Source organism: Corvus brachyrhynchos, unplaced genomic scaffold (assembly GCF_000691975.1).
Source record: "Corvus brachyrhynchos isolate BGI_N302 unplaced genomic scaffold, ASM69197v1 scaffold213, whole genome shotgun sequence".
Taxonomy (NCBI): Eukaryota; Metazoa; Chordata; class Aves; order Passeriformes; family Corvidae; genus Corvus; species Corvus brachyrhynchos.
In genome coordinates, this window is record NW_008237233.1 from 732,014 (window position 1) to 737,510 (window position 5,497).

Below are 5,497 nucleotides of genomic sequence, written 5' to 3' on the forward strand. Positions count from 1 at the left end.
ATGCAAACAGTAACAAATAAACTGAGGGCCTGATTTACTTACATTCCTATCCATATGAATACTCTTGTGTTAGCAAAACTTGAAAAGAAACATAGAGATAAATATGAAGAAAGTTTTTCTTTTTACTCTACTTACTTAGTAGCAGTGCAAAATTCTCTTACTGAAACTACTACCAGAAGCTTCCCTTTGAAACTTGAAAGAATGACACTTTTTGAGGAAAAACCAGTCCAAATGGATAACAGCTTTTAAAAATAGATTTTATTTTTTAAGTTCTTGCTAGCAAGTCCAAATCCTTACATGAGGTTGAAAGTTGTCAGTTGGGTTTTTAAAATTTTCTACACATGGCTATATTTTGTTTTCTTCTATAGTATTCCTAATTTTAATGGCATAAATTAAAGATGAACTAGTAATCTATGAGTAAAAATCTCCTTAGAATATAAAATAGTTTTTCTTTTCAGTCTTTGAAGAATTATGTTCATAGATTCATAGTATGGTTTGGGTTGAAAGGCACCTTAGAGATCATTTGGTTAGTTCCAACCTCCCCTGCCATAGGCAGGGACACTTTCCACTAGACCAGGTTACTCAAAACCCAATCCAATTTCCAACACTTCCAGGGACGGAGCAGCCACAGCTTCTCTGGGAAAACCTCTGCCAGTTGATTGAGAACACAAATATTTAAAAACATTCATGTAAACCTGAGAAATAAATTTTAAACACAAATAGAAAATAGCTAGTCAAATTCTATCACTATTTAGTATAACTCAGAGAAGAAAAGCTCTTTTAGGTCACAGTTTGGAAAACATCACATTTCTTCTAAACAAGTACTATGGGATTTAACAAATTGATCTAGTTGGTTTTTAAGTTTCTTATTTTCTATGGAACAAAAAAGGTGCACTATATGCACACTGACTAGGTTGAAGTGTGTCACATGGTGATAGTCAAAATGAAGCTCCAAAAGGCATGGCCAAGGTATCAGTGCTCAGTGACATCCTTCCCACATGTGGCTATGAAAAAGCACCTGAAAAAAATGGAAACCCAAGATATTCCCAGGTCACTGGAAGCAGCTTACATTTTTTGCAGACAGGTTTTGTCTACATCATTGGTGAGGATTTCAGGAATCAAAATATGAATCAAACATGAAAATATGTACTCTCAACCAGCAGGGATGGCCACCAGAGATTTTGCAACCTGTTTCTCAACCCATTTCTCCTGCTTCTAAAAAGCATGAGAGTTTCTACAACGAAAGAGGCAGCAACATTTCAAAACAAATCCCTTTACAGACTTTAATCTGAGAAGAGGTTCAAAGTCTGTCACCAGTGGTAGGAGATAATCTGGTAGGGTTGCAATAAAAATTGCCTGAGCTGTAGATAAAAGACTAACTCCTGCTGTGGAACATTATACAAATGCTGAAGATGCTGCAAAGATGCCAGAGCTCCCTAGTAATGCAGGCTGGAGACGTGAGGTAGACACCACTGTCCTGCCAAACAGCAAAGGGAAACAATTGCAGGATTCAATCAAGCACAGCTACAGTAAGTGCCAGTGGGGACCTTTCATCCTTAGGACTGTCAGAAAGCATGGCTGTTTGTGGAGAGTCTTCACTACAGTGATCCCTACTTTGTTTATCAAGAGTGAGGATGACTTAGATGGGAAAGAAATACAGGGAAGAGAAGTAACAAGACGGTAACTTGCTTTTTTATAAGTCATCCACTTAAAGAGTGAATTTAGCCCATGCAAAATAACTCTGCAGTGAAAGCTCACAGACTATGCCGCCATCTGCTTAGTTCCGAGACATTTACCATAAGTGATAGAAAAATGAAGAGATGTAAAACATGACGCATTTAGAGAGCTATGCTGAATGAAGAAGCAATTTACTATTGTCTAATACAGGTAAAGGACTAGTATGTATAATAAATTTTCAGATAAGCAAACTCATAGGAAATATGAATTGATCAGAAAATGGAAGCAAGTTGCATAAAAATTGTATTAGTAACAGCGTGCTAGCTTTTTAGATGTTCTGCCCTTTCAACCTTGTGCTAGTCAATGTGCCAGAAAAACAAAAAACATGGAAGGAAAACATGGAAGATGTACCAGCCTCTAGAAATCTCAGCAGATTCATAGCATTAAGACTTTGTTCTCCAAATGAACCAAAATAACTGTGAGTTTATTTAAAAAAAAAAAAAAAAGTACTGTTGAGATAAGGTAAAGCTCAGATTTGGGGATGGGTGAGGTTGGCAGCAAACAGGTATGCTGGTGAATATGGGGAGACGTTCACTACATTTATCTTCCCAGAAGACAAATGTGTGCTGATGTGTTTCATATATGGATGAAATAAACTCTTAAAAAAAACCCTCCAAAACCCAGTCAAACCCAAAAATTACAGTGCCTGCCAACACACACTCTCCTTCAACATCATAGTGCTTAGGAAGGCCACGCACTAAAATCATGTATCTTATGTATCTTCATCTTTTTTATTACTATGCCAGTAGTAATCAACACTATCTACAGCTCCAGCAAGTGTTTCAGCTCTGTCAGAAACAGCATACAGAAGTAAAAGATATGATACTAAAATATGCATGAAATATGCATGAACATGATATGGAAAAGCTTTTATATGAATTTTTAAATCAAATTCATGTACAATACTGTAAAATCCATTTAGGCTCAAACACCTCATTGTTTCAAGCCATAGTGGGGTTGCTGTTGAAACATATTAACTCCACTTGAGCACAAACAGCCATTCTCTGGGCAGTTCATTAAAACCTACCCTTTCTTAGGCTCAAAGGGACGTCTGACTGTTTAGTTCCCATGGGAAATTAAAAAAAAGAAAAAACCTACAGAGGAAAATCATAGCATGTCACAACATTTAATAATAGCTACAAATGCAGTAATTTTAAATAGTTTGCATTCGCTTGATGGGATAAATATTCTGAGGTACTCGAGACCCTTAGGGAGAAGTGTCACAGTGATAAGTCAGAGTATGAAATTGCTATTTGAGTGCTGAATACCAATTATTTTTGATTTACTGTAATTTACTGCTAAACCCAGGAGTTTACCCAAAGCAATCAGTGTATGTTTTAAATGATACATCAAGGACTTAAGATGTGAAATACCCAGGAACAGCAAGAGAAACACCCTCAGACAATGTTCTAGTTAATTCCACCTACCATATGTAAAAAATTTATGGGGAAAATGTGAGGAAAGAGGCACTGAGAGGAGTGACACGTACCCAGACAATTCTGCATCCAGAAAACTGCAGTTCTGCAAACTAATACAACTATAAAAATTATTTTTGAGTGAGTTTACCCTTGCAAAGAGCTGAAGTGTAGGTGGAATGAGAGTCCTCAGTCATGCTCACTACATGGTTGTTGCATATAGTCAAGGAGACTAATTTTGTCTCGCTAAATGGAGCTGATTGGAAAACAGAGAATCTGGTCTGGGGAACAATCATCTATCTGCTTGGACCTCTTCATATTATTGCATCTTGGCCTTTTAATACCTTTCTCATGCTTGTGGGCCAACCTCTCCCCCTCCTCCAATGAACTTCCTGATCAAGGGACTTCAGCATACCTGTCTTGCCCAGTCTTTTGGAGAGCAGACATTACCTTGGAGTGGGACTCAAATGCACCCAGCTTCAGTCACCTGAACAATAATTATGCAGCCAAAGCTGGCTGCTATAGGCACCCAACACCATCAGTGATGAGAGAGGAGTACCAGCAGGAAGTGATGCACTGCAGCTCCTGAATATAAGCTAGAAGGAAAATATGCCTTTCTCCATAAATCGTGAAGGTAAGTCAAGAATTCTAGCTTTTAATCACCTGATATATAGTTGGTTCACTGATTTGAAGTTAATCTAAAGCACAATCACGTGCTTCCATGGTGGAGGCAAACCAACTCAACTTTCAGAAAGCAGGTATTATTTATTTAGAATACACATACCCGTTATGTAACAGGCTGTATTTGCAAAATTTCTGCTTGAAGATGTGAGTAGTCTAAGGCTAAATCCATGCTGTACTCCAAATGGAAATTTCTACTCATGACAAGTCCAAATCTGTTCTGCTCCCATGCTGCAAGACAACAAGCCCTTGATCAGGCACAGGATTAAAGAGCATTAAGGAAATAAGCAGTGAGAAATTTTCAGAGCTCTGCTATCCAAAGCCCAGTAAAGGGATATTATTTTGACTGTCACTTCCTATCTTTTCAGTAACACCATTGAACCTTCAAGGAGCATCTAGTTGATGCTCTTAGTCACGTCACTTAGTTTTAGGTAGTCCTGCAAAGAGCAGGGAGCTGGACTCAATCCTTATGTGTCCTTCCAACTTGATATAATAACGAGATCCTGTGAATCTTACACCTGGTCCTTCATAGGATGTAGTAGCATCCTTTGCAGGTGCTGATCAAAAGCTATAATGTTGTTCATTGCCATCCTACAAGCTCTTGTTCTGGTTGTGGCCCCAAATTCTTTCTTAAGTCTGGTAAAGTTGTCTCTTGCACAACTCTGTATATTTTTTGCAACCAGTGGGCATTATAATCAGTACTTTTTCAGATACTGCTTGTCTGCATTGAAAAAGTAAATACTTGCAGAAGTTACCTAACACAGATTTTATGTTATGAAAAAAGCATGTTTTACCTGATCCATATTGTCAAAATACAACCAACCAGCAAAGCTGTCTATAATACCTGCAATACCTATACAGAAGACCCTGGAAGTCTCACAAACCTTGCTTCCATACCTCATTACTACATGTCTGCATCTTTTATTTTACAATGCCACTTTTATGACAAGTCATGTCAAAATAAATGTCCTCTGAGCTGATTTTAAATACACAATGCTAGAAACTAGAGTGATTGTGATTAAAGAACTTCACTTTAACAAGTTCAAGGAACTCATTCTAAATTTTTTAAGTAATGGAAATTTTGAACTGCTAGCCACGAAGCAAAATTATTTAAGAAGAACTTAATGACCGAGTGAACAAGATGAACCAAGCCATCAATCTACTGTTGTAGCAAACAACACCACACATAACAGAGGTCGTCAATCATTGGAGCAGGCTGGCCAGAGCAATGGTGGAGTCACCGTCTCTGGAGGGATTTAGGAGACATGTCGATGTGGCACTTGGGAACATAGTTAAGTGGTGGGTTTGGCAGTGTTAGCTGGACTCAATTACTTTACAGGTTATCTTCCAGCCTAAAATCTTTAATGATTCTATGCGTTTCTGAGGTGGAGGGAGGATTTCATCCACTCCTATCCATTCAGATGGATGCATATGAAACATTGTGTCTTCTTTTGCACTTCCAAGTACAAGACAGAGACCCACACTTTGGAGAATTCTGGAGGAGAGGGGGCCACTAAGACAGGCGGCTGGAGTAGCGTGACCATGACTAAAGGCTAAAGGAGCTGGAATAGTTTACCTGAATGTCCTGGTTACAGGAGTACGGTGCAAGTTTAGCCCTCTGTGGGTGTAACCAAGGTGTGTATTCTACCTCAGCCACACTCTTC